A 22,951-nucleotide genomic window follows, 5' to 3' on the forward strand; every position below is an offset into this window, starting at 1 on the left:
CACCAGCACCGGCGGCTCAGCACTTTATTACAATAAACAACTTCTTTTGTAGTTTATGAATGCCATGCCTTGTTTCGGGGATTTTTACGATGGTTTTCAGATTTTTTAATAATCTATGCTGGAATAGAATGTGGTGCGAAAAATATTATATAACGACTAATGCATATAACGAGCAAATTCAGTCGGTCCCATCATCCTCGTAATAACCAAGTTAGAGTGTATTTTACAACGTTTATATTAGGTCCTATTCTTGATTTTCCGGCGGTTGCTTGTCCAGTACAAATCTTGCACTTGCTTAACTAAATTCCCGACTAGCTAGACATTTGAAACGTTTAGAATATATCAGAACACGATGCCAATGCATTATTTTAATACTTTTAGCCATCTTTAAGCAGAATTGATTTCATTTTCAGTTAATTCTGTTTTGTATGAAAAGTTATTTTGGAAGAAATCCGTAAGAGTAAAATACTATTATTGGTTGCTAAGGGGGTGGTCCTAGCAACTAAATTATTAATATATACGTGCGTTACTATGGAAATCAATATGAAATATCAAAATGACATTTCAGTATTCTATAATATTTATTCAGTACTTCTATCAAGTACAAAAAAAAGTATTTATTAATACATAGAATTGTCAAGTTTATAGGTATGATTCAACAGAAAATTTAAAAACGTGGTATATAAAAAGTTCTTTTTATCTTGTAATTATTAATAATATAAGAAACGAATCGAGTGTATGTTGCTATGTGCAATTATGCGTACAATACTATAAATTGTTGCAAGTGCATTTTAGAGAAGTTTAGTACTATTGCGATATCAAGACTTATTGGTAACAGCACTGTTATAAGCAATGTATGGAAGTCTCATTAATATTGGTATTTTTTATATTTTTTTTATGTTACGAAATAAATAGACATAGGTTCAAAATTAAAAAAAAAAAAAAAAAAAACATGGTACTCATAGTAATAATCAAAACGTGGATCAAAATTACATATTATTTATTATTAAACAGCGTTGGAAATGGATCGTAACGCACCGGGGCTCAACTCCGGTTCGGGAATTATTATAAAAATACTATATTAATTCATATATTTTCTAATAAGAGACTTAACATGTATAACACACTAGTGTTGTTTTGTTACAAAGTTTTAAGGCTATCACATCTTAATATAACAGAAATTCTGGATTCTGAGAGTTTTGAACCGTTCCATAGGATTTGGGTTATAATATGTTAGGATTCGCCGTCCAATTTCTTTAACGTCTGTGGATGTTGGATGATATTACTAATTAATATAATTTAACGAAACAAAACAGTGACGTCCTGCGGTGGAAGAAAAACAATGTGCTGCTTATATGCGCTAGATCAGAGATGGGCAAACTGCGGCCCGCGGGCCGCATGTGGCCCGCCGGGTATTTTTTTGCGGCCCGCCATCATTAATTGTACTTCTGATTACGAATAACTTTTTTATATTTTTTAAAAAAATATTGACAATAGATATAAATTTGAAGAATTTGTTGTTTCGTTAATGTATTATCTCAGTACGTCTTCCTTGCGTCTCGTCTCACACTATGTAACCACTATTTTCTATGTTGAACATCGTGACACATTTAACTACTTTTAACTCTGCGTTGCAAGGAAAAAAATATATGCCCACGATATGGTGAAGAGTTTGAATGGATTTCAATTAAAACTCAAGTTGTTCCTTCGACAAATATCGAATAAGAACGTGGACCACTTTCCAACTTTGAAGTTGCTGAATATACCAGAATATAAATTTGAAGAATATGGTAAAATTATTAAAGCTCTGAATGACGATTTTTTACAAAGTTGGTGACTTCCGAAAAATTGAGACAAGTTTAGCAACAGTACGCGATCCATTTTCAATAGATATTGATAGTGTACTGACAGAGCTACAACTTGAGATTATTGGTCTGCAGTGTGACACTGATTTAAGAGAATTGCATCGTCGTGAAGATATATCCAAATTTTACAATGCCCTTAATTCAGACAAATTCGAACAACTTAAAGATTATGCAAGAAAAATGTTCGTTGTTTTTGGATCAACCTATATATGTGAACAAACATTTTCGATCATGAACCTCAATAAAAATTCTTTACGATCAAAATATCTCCGATGCCCATTTACAAGTAGTTTTGAAAATATCAACCACTAAATTAACACCTGAATTTGAAAACATGTACAACACTTTCATTCTTCTCATTATTTTTTTTGTAATGTTTATTTTTCGTGATAATAAATAGTGTATATGTAAAAATGGTATTTTACTTGCGGCCCACCGCTCATTTTGAACTCTTGAATTTGGCCCTCCATCCAAAAAGTTTGCCCACCCCTGCGCTAGATGAAGTAAGGAAAAATAATAATATCATTTTTGACGGCATATTTCGTATAACTTAGTTTTTTGGCCTGCGGCGCAAAAAAACATCACCTGCCCGAAACTGTACTAGTAGTAGATACGTATCAGTGGGTCTATTCTATACTTATCGACCGCTAAAGTGATACATATTATCAAACTTAGGGTAGGTTTGTATCAAAGTATTAGCTTATTGTAACAATTCCAATCAAACAACATCAAAAAGTAATTGATGCAATAAGTGCTATATTTTAATAGCACCTCTCTTAGCTGTGATAAAATTTAGAGAGAGATAGACAGTTTTGACTGTTTAGATGGCTAACTTATTGTTACAATATTATAATACCTCAATACAAATATGTAATAAATACTATCACTTAGTGATAGACGATAGTCGCCTTGTGTATAGAATAGACCCTCATATGTATATAGACTGTTATTATATTTTATCTGTTTAAGGCAGGCATGTACTATGTAGTTATATAAGGTAAGTATAATATAACAAAAAAAACAGCGCACTTGAATACATTTGGCAAATTTTATTATTGAGCGCTCCGGTTCATAAACTTTTCTCTTTCGAGCGCTGTTATTGAAACAGTTTTAATATACTATATATATATTTATATATATATCTATATAGCTACATCTATCTGGGACAACAAGTCTCTATAGATGGATGTATATTTGATGAAATTGTTCGCAGAGTAAAGCTAGGCTGGAGTGCTTTTGGCCGCCTGAATAATGTCTTCAAAAGTGACCTTCCACTGTGCCTAAAGCGCAAAGTGTTCAACCAGCGTGTGCTTCGCGTGATCACATATGCGTGTGAAACATGGACCCTGAGTAAAAGAGAGATCCAGAAATTTAGAGTAGCACAGCGTGGTATGGAAAGGTGTATGCTGGCATAACGCGAAAGAACAAAAAGAGGAATGAGTGGATAAGGAAGCAGACAAGGGTTTTCGATGTAATAGAGTTTATTAAAAGCCTTAAATGGAGATGGGCTGGACACACAGCTCGAAGAAGAGACAATCGTTGGACAAATCTAGTCATCCAGTGGTATCCAAGAAGTACAAAAGACCTAGAGGCCGCTGGATCGATGAAATGATAAAGTTCTGCGGAAGTGCGTGGCAACGCAATGCACAGGACCGAGAGAAGTGGAAGCAGCTTGAAGAGGCCTTCATCCAGCAGTGGATAGATTCAGGCTGATGATGATGGTGGTATCTATATATATTATAATAATATACTTAAATCTTTTTTTATATTTCCTAATTATTAAAGAAATAATACGTCAGGTCTCAATCGAGATTTTGGTTAGCGGTCAACATTATTTATCTCATGAGCCTACCGCAAACTTTCCCAGCCAATTAGCGATCCGCGATAATCTGTGATGGCTAATTCAATTAAATTTTAATAAATAATCATTCCGGCCCTCCGCGTTTTTGATGAAACGTCAAAAAAATGCTTTTTTCCGCCGACGCCAGCGACATCTCGAGGGCCACTTCGGTTTTAGCGGCGTCGCAGCGCCTCGCCATCTCAAATCTACATTCTCAATGTCAACGATCAAGATCTCTTAGAAGAGGACCACTTTAGAAAAATCTCCCTTCCCCAACGATGTTTTTTTCAATGTTATAATAAACTTGTCATATATACTCATGCATATATATATGTTAGTTAATCTTGAAAAATTGTCAAACAAGACAAACTGTACGATTTATTAAATATTCAAGTGCTGTATGCTGTCAAATCTTGCTAAAACGCAAATAATATGTTGAAGAAAAACTTCTTCTATAAAGAGTGACATTACTTCTTTTTATTCTTTTTATTTTATAACGTTTTTATTAGCTCGTTTCCTATTTTGTCCGGTGGTTGTTTGTCCAGTACAAATCTTGCAATCGTTTTTTAACTAACTTCTCGACTAGTTAGACATTTGAAAATTTTAGAATATATCAGAACACGATGCCAATGCATTCTTTTAATACTTTTAGCCATCTTTAAGCAGAATTGAATTCATTTTCAGTTATTTTTAGTTTTGTATGGAAAGTTATTTCATAAAAATCCGTGAAAAGTAAAAGATTATTATTGTTTGCTAAGGTGGTGGTCCTAGCAACTAAATTATTAATATATACGTGCATAATAAATATAATTAGATAATTAAAAAATAATAATTTCTATGGCGTTTAAATGCATATTAATAAATCGATATAGGTACCTAGATTGTTTTAAAATACGTAATTTAAATTCATCGCTCAATTTTATGTCGTCAGTGAGTTTTTTTAAGTTTTATTGAATTAGTGTGTCGTTGTCATTAATGTGTACCTATTCATTAGTAGTAATATCGCATTCTCTTCTTATTTCCCGTAAGTATACCTTACAAGTGTGCTCTTTTTCTCAGATCTCCATAGTCTATCTCTTTAAAAAAATTACCCATCGCCACTGATGTGCATAGTGCAGTGTTGGCATCTTTTTGTTACCGAATTATAGTACGCGTTGTCATTTATTATGTTGAAAATGTAGAGATTTTTTGCTTCTCAACAAAAAAATAACAGAATATGAGAAATTCCGAGATCTCTTTTTATTTAGGTACCTCTTCCGACCAAATACGCTTACCAACAAATCATTAATTAAACATCTTATATTGCGAAATTATAGTAGGTACTTTGCATCAAATTATCATACGGAAATATCGAAAATCTACTACTTTTTGCGTATTTTTTCCGATATTCAAAATTATTATAGTATTTTGGGTGTACCATACTTGTTTTATATCGTACATCAGGGATGGGGAACCTATGGCACGCTAGATGATTTTGCAAGGCACGCGAATGTTTCATTTTGAAGAGAAAATAAATATTACTATTTTATATATATTTATTATTTATTATAAAAAATGTTTTTATTTTATAAAAAAGTTTTACAAATAAATATATACTTCAATAAGTACTTACTTATGAATGATATTAAAAAATAATGACGTCATAGCCATACGTATTTTCTTCGGTTTTTCATATTATGTTTAGGTACCAATCGATGCGGAAACGGAAACGACGAAATTCATGCATAAATAATGACAAATCGCATTGTATACAGACTATAAAGAATTGCAGGATGGCATATGATTTTAAAGAATAATCATTACGTTTAATGTAAATATACAATTGCATAGGTCAGTCCTTGGGATCGGGGAATTAAAAATAAAAATATACAATCAACAAACCTTGTGAAATTAATTATCTGGAGTCACTCAGATATAATAACTGCTCGTTATTTTACCTCAATCATAATCTCTAAAAATGGAAAACCGCTCAGTGATGGAGAATATAATATGAAAGAAGAGTGGTTTAAATGCTTCCACGAACTCTTTGAGTGATTTGAAAACAAGGAAAAAATATTCAAAGAACAAAAGATATGCCTTCGGCTATAAATACGGCGAAAGAATATCAATAACTCAATTGTAATTTTTAAACCTTTTTAATAGAACTCTTAAAAACTATTTTTTTAGAAAACTAAAAAAAAAAATTCGCCATAAAAAAAACTGCTTGGCACGTCAGACAGTCGAAAAATATTACTTAGGAAATTTTGGCACGCGTACGTAAAAAGGTTCGCCATCCCTGTCGTACATAGGACGCAGACGAAAATTATAGTACACATACTATAATTATTATATTACGATTGGCAACACTGGCATAGTGTCTAAAGAAAATACCTTAGAAAATGTTGCCTGTGGTTTTGTTTTGTGTGTATTTTTTAATGTAGTCTACACTCTGTCGCTGTGCCAGTGAATAAGTACTCTGCCATCTAGCGACGGTCTCTACTTCCAGTTTAAGATACGAAGAAAACTAATGGATTCTTCACTCATTATTAATGTACGTTATATAGCTTCCAGGAGACGTCAGAAGAATAATAATTATGAGTTTATTAAAATCTGAGAGAATAGGTTTAATGCAGAATATCTGAAACCGGGAATCCCCGAATCCTGGCGGCCTCTGGCTTAAAGGTCACAGTGCTAACGCGATTAATAATAATATTCATGTAATATCTTGCAGGGATGTCTTACAAGAGGCTCGCACAGGTTCGCTGAAGATACGAGGGTGGGTCAATAAGTCCTTAGAAAAGCCGACAGGTGGCGCGACTAGTACTGTAAGCGGTTTGTTTTCATGCAGCGGCACTACCGATTCAGTATGCTGCGAAGTTTCAATCAGATTGGTCGGGTTGTTGTTTTTTATTTTCGTACATTTAAAAAAAAAATTGCTTGTTTACAAAAATGGAGAAAATTGAGTTTAGAGCTGTTATTAAACATTTTAATATAAAAGGGTTAACAGCAAAGGAAATAAAAAATGAGTTGGATTTAGTTCACGGCATATCTGCTCCTTCACTTGCAACTATTTATAACTGGTTAAATGAATTTAAACGTGGTCGTACATCAACAAAGAATGAACCACGCTCAGGACGTCCTGTAGAGGTGACTACACCAGAAATGATCAATAAAATCCACGATATGGTGTTAAGTGACCGAAGATTAAAGTTGAGTGAGATAATTGAGGTTACAAGGATCTCAAAAGGTAGCGTCATTTCTATTTTATATGACAAATTGGGCATGAAAAAAGTTTCTGCAAGATGGGTGCCGCGTTTGCTCACAGTCGACAATAAACGCAATAGGGTGGTGGCCTCTAAAGCCCTGTTGTCGCTCATGCAACGCAATCCGGATGATTTTTTTCGTCGCTTTGTGACTGTAGATGAAACATGGATACACCACTATACTCCCGAGACGAAAGAACAGTCAAAGCAGTGGATTGCGAAAGGCGAACCATGTCCAAAGAAGGCGAACACCGTAAAATCATCTGGTAAGGTTATGGCTACTGTATTTTGGGATGCACGTGGAATTATTTTCGTTGACTATTTGGAAAAAGGAAAAACAATAACAGGGGATTATTATGCATTTTTATTGGACCAGCTAAAAAACGAAATTGAAGAAAAACGGCCTCATTTAAACAGGAAAAAAATCCTCTTTCATCAGGACAATGCCCGTGTTCACACATGTTTACGATCAATGGCTAAAATTGAAGAATTGAAGTTCGAATTGGTCGACCACCCACCGTATTCGCCAGATTTAGCCCCCAGTGACTTTTTCCTTTTCCCAAACTTAAAAAAATGGCTAAGTGGACAACGTTTTTTTTCAAATGAAGAAGTCATCGATCGGACAAATGCTTATTTTGAGGACCTTCCGAAAACTTATTTTTCTGACGGTTTAAAAAAAATTGAGAAACGTCTAACCAAGTGTATTGAGCTCCAAGGAGATTATGTTGAGAAATAAAAAAAAATACAAAAATAAAAAATGTTTTAATGCTTTTTTCTAAGGAATTATTGACCCACCCTCGTATTATATAGAATACGCGTATGTATTTAAAAAAAAATAATAGTTTCGTTATCATCAGTAGGTTAACAACCCGAGTACAAGAACTCTCTCCATTTCCCGATAATCTGGACTAGTTAAACCATTGATATGGCACACTAGGTTCTTTGTTGACATCGTCCAGCCACCAAAGTTTCGATCTGCAACCAGTGTTATCAACTTGTGGGACAAAAACGTGCCAGACAGGGTATGAAAGCAAGCTATTTGGCAGGAAAAAACGCTAGATTTTGTGACAATAAAATCGCAAAAAAATAATACTTATTCTACCAAGAACGAAGTCAATACCTTTGCTCTGGCGTATCGAAAAAAAACCACAAATTTTAACAGAAATATATAAAAAATTAACATCAAATACCTAGCTATATTGTGTCAACGGCATTAAAGTTTCGTTTCATTTTTTAAGACGAGTAAATATACTGTCTCCTCACCAGAAATCGAACCCGGAGCCCCAGATAAAAGTCCATCGTCTTATGCACTGGACTAAGAGGGCCGACCAAAGATGTTGACAGCAGGTCATCATATTATTTTTGAATTCAATTGCATACATATTATTGCGTTGGACGGAATTTTGTTATTAGTAGATACTTTGCAAATTATAAATTCAAGATGTTCAGAACATGTCATGAAAAATATACGCAATATTAGTACCTAAAAGAGTAAATACAAAAATTATGAAGAATACGGAATTACGTCGAATGAGCTAAGTATATTTAGCCAATTTAGCGTTTTTCTTGCCAGATCTAGCATTTTTCGATAGGCTTGTAGAATTTTTACTAACGTTTTTTGATGCCTCCAACAGGTGGGTAACTATTTTAGTGAAAAATAAAACACGACTAAACAATTTCATGCAATATTTAATGTTTTTGTATATTACTCCGAATTTCCGCGTATATAAAATAATAATTTAACAATTATTCATCTAAAAGGTATGTTCTTTAATTATTTATGTCTGAACTACAAGAAAAACGCTAAATTGGCTAAATATACTTAGCTCATTCGACGTAATTCCGTATTCTTCATAATTTTTGTATTTACTCTTTTAGGTACTAATATTGCGTATATTTTTCATGACATGTTCTGAACATCTTGAATTTATAATTTGCAAAGTATCTACTAATAACAAAATTCCGTCCAACGCAATAATATGTATGCAATTGAATTCAAAAATAATATGATGACCTGCTGTCAACATCTTTGGTCGGCCCTCTTAGTCCAGTGCATAAGACGATGGACTTTTATCTGGGGCTCCGGGTTCGATTTCTGGTGAGGAGACAGTATATTTATATATTCTCAAAGCCCGAGTGTTCGCGATTGCCTCATTTATATTACCTACTACCACAGAACAGATAATAAATAGAATACCGATAGTCTATATTCAATATGCCGCATCTTGATGCAGGGTTTTGAATGTGTGAGTGTCCTACGAAAATGAAGCACGCATTATGCACGTGCAATAGTGTGTGTAATACACCAACATTAAATGAGCGTAAATGCATAAACCGAGAGCAGTTTTTAGTATTCGACGTAAAACGTATTCTTAACACGTGTGTAAGTTTAACCCGGATTCTTCCTTACTCGAGTCGGTTACCTGCTTCGCCTTACCCGTTATGTATTTCAGTTCCCATTATTTCTGAGTTCCCTGCCTACTACCTACTCTATTATTTACTACACTGTTGTTAATGGGCTTCATGGCCTTTTGTAGTGCTAAAAAGAATACACTATACATAATTTAAAAAAATATATATTTTTGGGCAGGGAATATAATATTATGGTTTACTTTAAAAGCAATCCGATGTACAAACACACCTATTTGAAGCTAATCGATTGCAATACGAATTATTTGATCGAAACAAGCCTTCGAAACCATTTAAAAAAAACCAGTTAGGTTTGGTTATGTATACGGGTAATTAGAAACGGAAAACAACAATGACGAAACACCAGAAAATGCGTAAAAAACGTTAATTTCTAAAGAGGCTTGTTTTTTTCTTGAGCCGAGAGAACGATACGTGATCTCGTCCAACAAGTTAACAAAATCAATTCTATAATTTATATAATTACCACGTAAAAGTGCTTTTAAGTAAATTAGCATAAAAATAAATTAGTCTGTTTGAAAATCAAGTGCCCGTTGTCAATAAACTACCCCTCAAACCATCACTTTTTCCAGTTTCCTACCATTTCCCGTAATCTATCATAAACCCTAGTATCACAACTATAGCGAACCGGTTGATAGGATTTTTAGGAAGCGTCTATAAGTTATTACAAGATGTATTATATATATGTATATTCGAGTATCCTGTATATAAAGTTTTTTGCTTAAGTTTAGTGGTGAAATGAATAATTCAGGGCGGAAAGCGGATGTTGCCACTTTTTCTGACGGAGCGGAGAACATCGCGAGTATTTTGTATGGAGAAAGATTTTTGTGTGGTGACCACAATTCGGCAACAGTAAATAATATTGTAAACTAGCGATCGCCCACGACTTTCTCCACGTGAAATATGGAAAAAGAGCCATATAATATATAATGAAGAAAATAAATACTCTACAAAATTATTATCTCATATTGATGCAAGTATGTTATTTTTTGAGATAAAAGTCTACGTACTGTGCAAGTTTCATCAATATTAAATATGTGGTAGTTTTTGAGTTATAACTGTACTAACGGGCAAACAGATAAACGCACAAATTCAAACACATAGTAAATATTTGGAAATATATTTTGGTACTGTTCTGTTAAAGCGGATACAGCGGAAAACGCATTTTGAAAATAGCCGATAAACTGGATTATTTGTTAGTTTGGGTTAGTTTAGGTTAGGTTAGGTTTGGTTAGGTTAACCTAACAAATAATCCAGTTTATCGGCTATTTTCAAAATGCGTTTTCCGCTGTATCCGCTTTAACCGAACAGTACCTATATTTTAGTAAAAAAAAAAACACTATATAGGTACACCAGAGCTTTTTAAAATTGTACATAATATGTAACATATTTCTTATTGCAATATAAATCATATTAAAGTAATATTTGGTTTAAGTAACACATTAGAAAAAAAATGAAATTATTTGTTATTTATACTGAAATTTAACGCATAACCATTCAAATTCAAATTACCTAATTTATATTTACGTACGGTGAAAGTTACAAATTATAAATTTAAGACGTTCACAACGTGACATTTAAAAACAAATAAATAGTATTAAACAGTGTAAAGAAGAAATAAATATTTGCAGTTTCACAAAAACAAATGAAAAGTAAAATAAAAGGTAGAAAAATTATGAAAAATATAAAGCATCGCCCACCTATACCTCATCTTCACGTAGGTAAAATATATCAACATCCGAAGCGATTTGGTTAAACAGAGTTATTACCATCCTAATTGGCATCACCAATGGCAGGTTAGTTATGCTCCTTGGGAGAACAAATAACTGATGCTCTACACTGGGACACACAAGTCAATACTACTAATAATGGCACAGTTTTCATTTACACCACGTATAACTCGTAAAAAGTAGGTACGTGGCCAAATCCACCATCTAAATATGGTCATTTTATTTACCAATCAAACTCAAGCAAATAAGTAAAGCACACCGTCCACTTCTATGTGAAATATAGTATATTATAAAAATATTTCAGATACAAGTTGTGGAAATTATGATTTCTACAGAATTGTTTATAACTATGTACTTAGATCATTGTACCTACTGATGGTGAAAAGATATGATAGTGGAAAAAACGGGTTTGTGTGCCATTCTTCCAAGATGGCGGCATCTTTCGATATGCGTAAAATAAAGGTTAAAAACTCATTAGGACTTCATATTATTATAAAATATACTATTCAAACATTAGAACAACCTGACTTTTAGAATGGTAAAACTACTCCTCTACAAATAATCAATAATACTTATAATTGAAACACGTAGCAGTTGCATTACATCTCAGGGAGGATTGTATTTCCCTTTCTCGTGCCCTTTCCTGTCCTCCGAGACAAAGGTCACGTGGTCACCGCACTCGTGCGCCATGACAGGGCGAAATATTAGTTTTTCGCCGGTTCCTGGGATAATTTATTAACGCCGGAGTTTTAACACGAAAACAAATGATAAAAATTGGGGTCTCTTTTTAAACAATTAATAACAAAACGGATTACAAAATTATCGTGACAACGCAGTGTATTATTTTTTATTAAGATCATGACTGTTTTAACATTATTTTCTTGACAATTATTTTTTATTCTTCTCGGGACAGCCCCTATTAGATAAATGCAACAAATTTTGACTAGCTACACTTGATAGCATTAAAATTCAAATTTATTTATTTTATCGTATCCGGAAACTTGTACGCATGCAGTTCACCTTATCACATTTTCCTGTAAAATGTTATATCGGAAATATATGGCCGTACGGGTGGAGGTAGGCTGTTAAGATCAGCCATAAATAGTGCACACAAAACTTTGTCAGTGATACGTATTTGTTTTCGTTAAAATAAGGCTACAGTTTACAGATGGTGTTGGTTAGTTTATAAAATTCAATTAAACCCTCCGAAACCAATCCATAATAAATAATAGTCAAAAAATACTCGTCTACTATAAAATATCTAAAATTATGCAATTAAGACGTACGTAGCTTTGAATATTTTATAGATATAATAATATTTTTTTTATCTATTAATTATTATAGTTTAGTTTAGGCAGGGAGGGCTTAATGAATTTAAAAAAACGACTAACTATATGTGTAATATGTTTTCTTAATCCAACGAAAACAAATAAATATGAATGAAAAAGTGTGCACAATTTTGTCGTATCGCCCAATGTATACCAAAACTATTACGGTTTGGCTTAGGCAGGGTTTAATTGATTTTTAAAATCTAACCAACATCATCTGTAAAATGTAGTCTAAAGCGTCAATTACATTGAGCTTTTTTATGAGCTGATTATTGGCAAATTTATAATCTGCCTGTAAATTCGCCCAGTGTAATCATCGAATAAGCTAATAAGCAGGTTGTAAACACTCCACCTAGAAAAGTTGAAAGCCGGTCAACTTTTCACACTACACGCCGGCGTGTGGGCTTACTGCGTCTGCGCAGTAGAGCGATGGTGGTGGAAAAACGAACTACTCATTTTGAAATTTACATTTTTGACGTTTAATGGAAACATTGTTATGGAGCGTAGCGACCTCCCGGTAAAAAAACGAACTACGTTCCGTCAAAATCGCTCGCTGACTTGTGGCTTATCAGCGAATGGAAAGTTTTGTGTGTAATCATGAAGTCGCAGTAGCTGAACCGCCCGCTTTTAAATTCGCCAATAAGCAGCTCGTAAAAAAGCTCAATGTAATTGACGCTTTAGTTCAATAAAAACAAATACGGATGACTAACAAAGTTTAATGTGCATTATTTATGGCGGATCTTAACAGCCTACCTCCACTCTTCGCTACTAGGCCGTATATTAAAGACCGTCCAGCCCCTTTGGGTCGTAAAGTACTGACATAAAATTCATGTCAAAATAAAGCACGGTTCTTGTCGGTTTACACTTTACAGGAAGCCAGCAGCAAATAAATTTTGAAAATAGCCGATATACAGAATTATTTGTTAGGTTAGGTTAGGTTTTCATTCTTGAATTTATGAATTTTTCCAAAATCAGCTATTAAAATTGAATTAATGTTCATGTTGAATCTAATAAAATTGGAGACCGTATAGTATACGGTAATATCTTTCCGATAGAAAGCTCACGGCAAACTGTGCCACGGTGAATGTTGTACGTACAATTTACATGTTACCAACATAATCGGTAGAGCAGAGTTCCACCTACTGTTTCAATATTATTTAGGTTCCTTCTCTATAGAAGAAGGTTACTTCAATATTTTCGGATAAATGGTAAATACATACAACTACAACCGATTCAGAATTTCTTCAAGATATTGTTTGAAAAAACAAATACATAGCAATAAACAGAAAAGGACGAATTTGTAAAATGTGCCTACGAAATTTTATATCATATGGGATCAACGATAGAGTAGATAGCCAAAAACTAAATGTATGTCACGAGGCCCAGAAATGTGGTCTATGAATCGCAAAGACAATCCCTAGAGATCAAGTGTCTAGAAAATGTATTTATTTATGCAGTTAGCCGTGCGCTGTTCCAGCACAAGTGGGATGAAACGGTTACATGTAAGTTGTACGTATGCAGTTAATCGTGGGACACTTATTTGTGCGCCGCAGTACGTGAAACATGAGATCGTATAACATTTTATCAAATGACTAGTTCTTCGTTGAACATTTCACCGTGGAATACATTTGTATGTATCTTACAAAATGCGGCGATAGTTTGCAAATAGTACCTACTGTTCCAATTAGATTAACCCTAACCTAACCTAGTAAAGACATCTCATAAAATTTGCCACATATTGTAGCATACGTACAAATATTCTCCACGGTGAAATGTTCAACGAAGAACTCGTCATTTGATTAAATAATACGCGAACTCATGTTTCATGTACTGCGGCGCACGAATAAGTGTCCTGCGGTGAACTGTTTACGTACAAATTTCCGGATACGGGATGAAACGACCAAGGGCCGGCACACATATTTGTCCTTTACTTATATTGAATGGTGATTGGAAATAACCAAGTTGACTCCTGACCACTACACCCCTCATTTTTTGACAGGACATGGTGGGATCGCTGCCAAGTTATTTGAGCTTGGATTTGTTACCTGACCGACATGTCCATGCGGCGGAGAAAGACAGGATGCAAACTACATCCTCTGGGAATATCCGAGAATGTGCTCGGAGAGGGAAGAGATGCTCAAGTCAGTCCAACTAGCTGTTGGGCCCATCGGGCCGTCCGACCTGGTCGTCACAAAGGCCAATTATCTTGCATTTAAAAAAAATTGCGGCGTCTTACTGCGGGCGTGAAGATATTTCTAAATAAATTTTGCTATCCGTATGATTAGCTTAGTTTTTTTGTTAGGTATATATATTTTCATTCGTTCTATTTTTTGTTAGTTCCTTTTGTGTCTCCCCGGCACTTTGTATTAGAGTAAAATCAATAAACTCAGTCAGTGCTCACTTAGAGCGTGGCGACCTCAGTATTGATTATCTGCTCCTGAGACATTACCAGGCGTACACAACTGTACAGATGCTTCACATAAAACGTAGTGCCTCGTGATACGCCCGATTAAGACCGATTGTGATGCGGGCGGGTTTGGTTTGAAGAACGTATTTGTGTTGTTCCCATACAATAGCTCAAGGTGAACTGTGATACGGCAATCTGTATACGCCAATGTCGAAGGGTGGAGGTGGGCTGTTATGATAGTCGACATAAATAGTGCACACTAAACTTTGTTAATCAAACGTATTTGATTTCATTGAATTAATACTGCAATGTGTAGATAGTGTTTATTAGTTTTTAAAATTCAATGAGCTCTGCCTAATCCAAACCATAATAGATAATGGTCAAAAAATATTCATTTACTTATCTATAAATAATTACAAGATAAAAAGAACTTTTTATATACAACGTTTTTAAATTTTCTGTTGAACCATATAAACTTGACTTGACTTGACTAGCTTAATACTTTGGACGCGGAAGACACACACGGCGCGTAATGACCAGGCGGCCGATCGATGTAATTAACGTGCATTTTAAAGGGGGCAATTAAAATCTCATTATCTATTCAGCAGCGAATGCGTTAAACGATCAAAAAAAATGTACTTGACATGTCATATTGATTTCCATAGTAATGTACGTATATATTAATAATTTAGTTGCTAGGACCCCAGACCACTAACAACCAATAATGGTGTCGAAATAACTTTTCATACAAAAGAGAATTAACTGAAAATGAATTTAATATGAAATTGCTGTTTTTGATAGTAAAGACTTAATGAATGGATTAGCGAGATTTAAAATAGTGAAGCAAATCATGATGTACTTATGGCCTTTCCGCTTCATAAATCTAATTAGTCAGCCCAAATATGAAACTGCCGTAAAACGTATGAGATCATGGTGGAATTACTTTGTTAATAGTGCGAAGCATTGTTTTTTTCCAATCTTTCTCATTTTTATTAATTTATGTGAAAAAATGAAATGAATCGGCAACTTACACATGGGTATAAATCAAACTTCATTCAAACTCAGTTTATTTCTAATGTAGTTATTTTTTATTAAAAGTATTTTTTCTGTTATATTTTCGCTTTTATTTTATTTTCCATAAAAATTGATAAAAAAATCAATCCCGAAAGTTTCGGGATTATGTTTATCAATCCCGGGATTCATAGGTATCGAAAATAGCTCGGGATCCCGGGATTGGAATCCCTAGTCACACCCAATCATTGAAGACTGATCGAACGCCTAACAACCAACTCACTAAAGAAAACATAGCTACATTACCTCGACATGAAATTGTGGACAAAAGCTCCACTACGAGAGCTTAATATGCGGTAAGAAACAGTACCTATCAATACTGTATCAGACTCGTAAATATAATACTGCGTAGGCAGTTGTTAATTTACGGGGGTAGCAGGGATAATTATATATAAAGTTATGAAGCAATATTAAATTACACCCTGTATTAATTTAATTATTTTTAAATTTCACTTTTTTAGATTTTTATAGTTCTTATTCCTAGCTTTTATAATATACATATATTAGTATGTATCAGTGGCGAAGGGTGGAGGTAGGCTGTTAAGATTTGCCATAAATAGTCAACACTAAACTTTGTCATTTACCATACGTATTTGTTTTCATTGAAATACGACTGCAATATTTACAGATGGGTTAGTTAGTTTTTAAAATTCTACTAAACCCTGCGAAAACCATGCCATAATAGATAATAGTCAAAAAATACTGGTCTATCTATAAAATATCTAAAATTATGCAGTTAAATCATACATAACTTTAGATGTTTTATAGATTGGATAATATTTTTTATCTAATAAGTATAATTTTATTTACCCAGGACAGATAAGGGATCGCTGTTTAGGTATATAAGGCAGTGGCGAAGGGTGGAGGTAGGCTTTTAAGATCCACCATAAATAGTGCACACTCATCTTTGTCAGTCATACGTATTTGTTTACATTTAAATAACACTACAATTTGCAGATGGTACTGGTTAGTTTTTAAAATTCATAGATAATGGTCAGAGAATACTCGTATATCTATAAAATATCTAAAATTGTGCAATTAAATCATACATAACTTTAAATAATGTATAGATAGAATAATATTTTCATCTATTATAGTTTGGTTTTTTTTTTCGACCATGTCCGATCCTAATAGGATCATATGGGCCTCCAAAAAGTAGAGGGTTGTATTATCAGATTTTGTTTTTTACGAGAAATGGATGTCAGCCACTTGCTCAACCTATTAGGTCCATACATTGACTCACACACAAATTGAAAAACAATATGTGTTCTTGTCAGACCCAGGATTTGAACCTGAGACCCACGGCGTGATAGTCCAGCGCTTAAGCCACGCGGCCACCGTGGGTGTTAATAGTTTAGTTAGGCAGGGTTAAATGAATTAAAACAAAGTACCAACAATATGTGTAAGATGTATTATTAATCCAACGAAAACAAATAAGTATGAATGAAGCAGTGTGCACAATTTTGTCATATCGCCCAAAGTATACCAAAACTATTATGGTTTGGTTCAGGCAGGGTTTAATTGAATTTTAAAACCTAACCAACACCAGCTGTAAATTGTAGTCTTAGTTCAATACAAACAACCACGTATGACTAACAAAATTTATTGTGCACTATTTATAGCGGATCTTAACAACCTACCTCCACCCTTCGCTACTGGTATGTACGTTTACGTTCTGTTTTCTGTATTTACCAATTTAATAATAAATGTGTTCATACTAAACGTATTTAAGCATATTTTAAATTCATTCATTATAATATTTTTAAAATATAAAAATCTTAATAGATATAATCGTTGAAATATAAAGTATCTTCTAGCCGCAATAAAAATTAATAAACAAAACATATAAATAAAATTCGATGACTGTCTAAATTCTGTTCTATTTTGTTTTAGATTGTCATAATTGCATAATTAAATCAACCAATTAGTATCAAAATCAAAGCGAAATCATTACCCAGTCTTGAATGACGTTAGCCGTTTAAAATGCATTTAATATATTTTTACACGAATGCAACAGAATGCGTCTGATTATACCTACATTTCACCAGTCACAGTTTTGTCAAAACACAGTTTATTTAAAGCACTGTTTTCCAGGTAAATTTTTCACAGTTTTCAACGCGGTTTTCGATTGTGCACAGGCGGGAAAATCGGCTTGTCTCTTCCACCTACGACGTAGTACTGGCGATAAGGCTTTAGGATTATTGAATTGCCAGAAAATGTGTAGAATTTTCCCCTAAATGAAACCGCAAAATGATTTATTCCTGCGCATCTATTCTATACACAAGACCGCTTCCGGCCGCAACGGCAGCTATCTAGGGTAGGTTTGTATCGAAGTATTACCACTTATTGTTAAAATTGCAATTAGTTAGCCGTCTCTATCTCTTATATTTTTTTATCTCGCTCTAAAATTTACCACAGCCAAAAAAGGTGCTGTTAAAACATAGCACTTATTGTGACAATTAATTACAACTAATTTATTGTAATCGTTACAAATCGTTATAAAAAATTATATTCATAATCTCTGTGATCCCAAATTTGACAAGAATTAGGCATTTTATTATTCAAAAAATCGGCAAGATTAACACATTTGAAGATGATTCTAAAGATATTTATTATAAGCTATGTCCTTGACCATTCAAGTGTGATAAACATCTTATGAATAATGATTGTTTTATAATAATTATTGACCTAAGAATAAGGTAGTGTTTTTTTGAAATACGCCATTTTTTTTGGCATTCCCCAGTGGTTAAGCTACAACATACGGCCGTAGCCATAAATTGACAAACTATAATTAAAGTAGGGAGTAAAATGATATTGACGCGCGTGTTTGAACATGTACCGTTTAAAAAAAAATAAAAAAAAATTCGGTTAGGTACATGTTCAAAAACGCGCGTTAACATAATTTTACTCCCTACTTTAATTATAGTTTGTCAATTTATGGTTACGGCCGTATGTTGTAGCTTAACCACTGGGGAATGCCAAAAGAAATGGCGTATTTCAAAAAAACACTACCTTATTCTTAGGTCAATAATTATTATAAAGCAATCATTATTCATAAGATGTTTATCACACTTGAATGGTCAAAGACATAGCTTATAATAAATATCTTTAGAATTATCTTCAAATGTGTTAATCTTGCCGATTTTTTGAATAATAAAATGCCTAATTCTTGTCAAATTTGGGATCACAGAGATTATCAATATAATTTTTTATCGTGAATATTTTACAGAAATTATCTCGTAATAAATTATACTAATGGTTTTATAAATGCGTTTAAAAATTATTAAATGTAAAAAATCTTAACACCACTGCACAGTTATGTACCGAAATATGACTATATTCTAAAACATTAGAGCGAGAGGTTTCAAAGAATACTATTTTATGTAACACAAATACTTTATGCAGTCATCAAATGTTTAAAATAACTATAAAGGATAATATGGCTTCAAAATTATATAAATAGATTATCTACAACGTTTAAGGAGTGTCCAGGATAATGGTTTGAAAATACAATAAAAACTCAATTTTGACCTTCGACGAGCATGTCCCCCCTTAATATGAATATACGGTACTGTTCGATTATCAGGAATACAGCGGCAAACACATTTTGAAAATAACCGATAAACTGGCTTATTTGTTAGGTCAACCTAACTAAACCTAACCTAACCTAACCTAACCCAACCTAATCTAACCTAAACTAACCCAAGCTAACAAATAATCCAGTATATCGGGTATTTTCAAAATGTGTTTTCCGCTGTATTCCTGATAACCGAACAGTACCAAATATACTATTTCTTCTTCTTCTTCCACCCTGTCACGACCCAGCATTGGGGCATAGGGCAGGCACAAGTTCGCGCCACTTCCCTCGGTCCATTGCCAACTCTTGCGCCTCCCGCCATGTCAGAGAAAAGTTTACAAAAGCGACCTACGTGCTGCAGGTCTGACATATAATATTTTAAGAAATCAATTAGAAATCATAGACGGATCGATAACTTATAAGCGAAAGCACATACCCGGAAAGTGAAAAACGTGAGTTCAAATTTTTTTCTAATTTTTTTTGTAATAATTATATGTATATTTTCGAGGTTTTTCAAATTTATGTTATTTCTATAATAAAGAATATAAAATTCTTTAAAAGAAAAACTTATGTATATTCAATATTGAATTGAAAACAATTACAAGAAGGTCAATAATAAATACGTAGCTAGCGCCGAGACGTCAGTTACAATTATTAAATTAGTAATGTCATTTATCTTAACTGATCACAAAGCAGATTGCCTATTGATTGGTGGAATTTTAAGGATCTCAGTAAAAACGTAGGTAGTAATAAGAAATAATTCGCATGAATCATAGACAGATCGATAGCTTAGAGGCGGAAGCACTCACTCGGAAAGTAAGAGACATGAGTCCAAACAAAGACATGTCACCAAAGTACTCGTAGCTTGATTTAGAAGAACGCTGATGAGTAGGTATTAAAAAGGCCAATAGTTAAAATTTGTCGCAATTAGTACGTCGTCTTATAGCATAAAGGTAAATGCAACGGACGGGGCGTAAACCCAGGAGATGCAGGGTTCGATTCCCTGCCGGGGTAGCTTACTTTTTTCAAAAAATGAATTTTTCTATTGGTTATAATACATTTTCTCAGAAAGTGTTTTTCACAATTATGTATGTTAAAAGACGCTAGTTCGAATCCCAGTTGGTAACTTTTTTCTTGATTTTTTTCTAATATCCATGTACTTATCTGAGATTTTTTTCTATTACTTATGTTATTTCAATACATATATTATTTGTATTAAATGTAATTAGGTCTTTTAATAACTGTATGTAAAAAATAATAAGTGTGTTTATTATATTTATATTTTAGGTTCTAGTTGGTTATGTGGAATACAGCGGCAAACACATTTCGAAAATACCATTTATACTGGATTATTTGTTAGTTTAGGTTAGGTTTGGTTAGGTTAACATAACAAATAATCCAGTATATCGGCTATTTTCAAAATGTATTTGCCGCTGTATTCCACATAACCGACTTGTACCATATTTTCTTTAAAGTTGTTGTATTGAAGTGTAAATAAATACCTAGATATTATTTCACCGCTGTTAGGGGAAAATTTAAAAAGTGGCAACACTACAGGGACGTTTATGCAGGGGCGGGGGTACACAGGGAAGGGTTGGCGTGGCGGGACGAGGGGCGTTTAAGGACGCCTGAAGCGTCACAGGAAAGTGGAGGGGGTGGGATTCTACGTCAAACAAAATGCTACACGTGATCGCAGGGGTGGCTAAATCGAATTATAAGAAAAGGTTAACTTTCACAATAATAAAAAAAAACAAAATGAATTCGTTTTACTCTCAAGCATGGCGGTCCACTTTATTAACTGTTTTATGTGGGGGATCTTGTACAGTTTTAGATACATTACATCATCGCTTTTGTGGTGAACTGATATTATATTCTACATTATTTATAAATAAATTATTAATTTAGTTTTGTGTAATATTAATTGGTAATAATATTCGCAATTGTGTTCCGAAATTCATTTTTATAGTCGGACCGAGATAAAATGGTTAAGAGCGTACATAAGTGAAACGGCAAATAATTTTCAACACTGTGTGGGACGTAATTTCGGCCGCGTTGCCATTCGGAGAGCGACAGTCGACCTGTGAGCACTCAATTTGTTTTGTGATGGCGTCGGAGGAATATATTCTTAAATCGTGTAAAGATGAGTAAAAAACGTTTCGCATGTACTTGAAAAAGAAAACATGTCAGTAAATACACTATTATTATTAGTAATATAACAATAAACATAACATTAAATGGACGCATGTTGGATATTTATGACAAATTATATTTTGTTCGGCTCGCGTCATTTGTACAATCCGCGCATCGCCTAGTCACTATCTTTTTAGATCATGCCTCAGTTGAGGTATAGCCTTAATATTAAATAAGTTTTTTGTGCATACTATTTAGATGTATAGGTAATAACAACCAAAGCAAGGTGTCATCATCATCATTAGCCCAGGGCTCAAAATGGACCAGAGCGCACCGGAGCGCCGTTCCGGGACATAAAATGTTCAACATTGTCGGTCCGTCTCGTGGAAAAAATATTTTTACTAGTCTGTTTGATGTAGAATGGCCATATAACAAAAAATCTAACACATTTATTTATAACACACATAAAATTAGATACCTATGTTAATATTTTCAGAAAATTGACGAGCGCTCCGGGTCGTACAATTTCTATTTTGAGTGCTGCTTAGCCTGAATCTATCCACTGCTGGATGAACGCCCTTCCTAGCTGATTCCACTTCTCGCGGTCCTGTGCATTGCGTTGCCACAAACTTCCAATACACCCTTCACCACCCGCCGTGTCTGTACAGCCGTGGATTATGCACGGCTGCCTTCCACAGCGCTGTATTGCGACATAATGAATATTTAATTGCTCACAGTTCGTCCTGAACGGAGCCGCATGGGACGATTATTTGCAATCATGCACGTCGGTGCTTAAGACTGACTCTAGAAAGAAAGTGAGAAAGTGAGGTCCAGCTCAGCTAGCCGCCAGCGTGATGCGCCCAGTGTACCCTCGTACTGATGCTCAAGATTTTAATCTGATTCTACGGAGGAGTCGGGATTATCCCGCTCGCCATACAACGTGCAAATTTTTAAAATGCCGCATTTTGTACATCTTGTGTATCACTGGATGACTAGATTTGTCCAGCGATTGTGCTTTATTCGAGCTATGTGTCCAGCTTAACTCCACCTTAGGTTTTTAGCGAACTCTATTACATCGCGGACTTTTGTCTGTTTCTTTATCTAATCATTCCGATTTTTGCCTTTCGCGTTATGCCCAGCATGCGCTTCTCCATTCGCCGAGACGCCTTCTTACCAATTGAGACCTTAATACATTTACTCTATGGACGATAAAGGGTATCACGGAGAACTGAAACTTTCGAGTTGTAGTTGTGTAAACGTGACAGGGTGACACATGTTAACGTCCTCAAATAAATGGGCCGAGAAGTCCTGCGTAGTATCAAAATCAGATAACT

The 22,951-nt window shown here is 34.1% G+C and overlaps 1 protein-coding gene across 2 annotated transcripts in view; it reads right to left on the bottom strand.

The window, feature by feature from the left end:
- The window catches only part of mtd (TLD domain-containing protein mustard), a 380,034-nt gene extending 361,944 nt beyond the window's left edge, over positions 1-18,090 (bottom strand). For both annotated transcript variants that reach the window (XM_085951044.1, XM_085951051.1), the window contains exon 1: positions 17,949-18,090. The gene's annotated coding sequence lies outside the window, so the exon portion shown is untranslated. The remainder of the gene's footprint in view (positions 1-17,948) is intronic.
- Between the last annotated feature and the right edge of the window lie 4,861 nt (positions 18,091-22,951).

The sequence above is a fragment of the Rhyacophila brunnea genome, unplaced genomic scaffold, assembly GCF_057557595.1.
Source record: "Rhyacophila brunnea isolate RB1 unplaced genomic scaffold, BYU_Rbru_1.0 scaffold_24, whole genome shotgun sequence".
Lineage (NCBI taxonomy): Eukaryota > Metazoa > Arthropoda > Insecta > Trichoptera > Rhyacophilidae > Rhyacophila > Rhyacophila brunnea.